Below are 439 nucleotides of genomic sequence, written 5' to 3' on the forward strand. Positions count from 1 at the left end.
ATTGTCAGACATTCTATACAAGAGAGGTCCTTGTCTGAGACTGGAAAGCTTCTGTCCCTCTATAAATGACATTCCACGCTTGTGACATTGACAGTGAAAAAAGCCACTTGCAGGGAAATGTTCCAGGTAAATGTCTTGAGTTGGAGGCATGAAGTCCAATAGCTGATTCTTCACAGAAGTCTTCTCTCTAGACCAGGACTGGGCAGGCTTGATTCAATACGGCCCCCGGAATCATGCTCAGATCACATAAATAATTTGCGATTGTAAAGTAAAAAAAAAAACGTATTTGTCATTCAAATTAAAAGCCCAATGAAGTCATTTTGAAGGCCCGTATAAATAACAACAGCACGAGGACGGACAGTGACTGACAGGCTGACACACACGTCACAGTTACAAATAGTAGCTAGCTAGACATTGTGCAAAAAATGAGTTTGTCAAA

This window comes from Salvelinus alpinus, chromosome 22 (genome assembly GCF_045679555.1).
Source record: "Salvelinus alpinus chromosome 22, SLU_Salpinus.1, whole genome shotgun sequence".
NCBI classification, from domain to species: domain Eukaryota; kingdom Metazoa; phylum Chordata; class Actinopteri; order Salmoniformes; family Salmonidae; genus Salvelinus; species Salvelinus alpinus.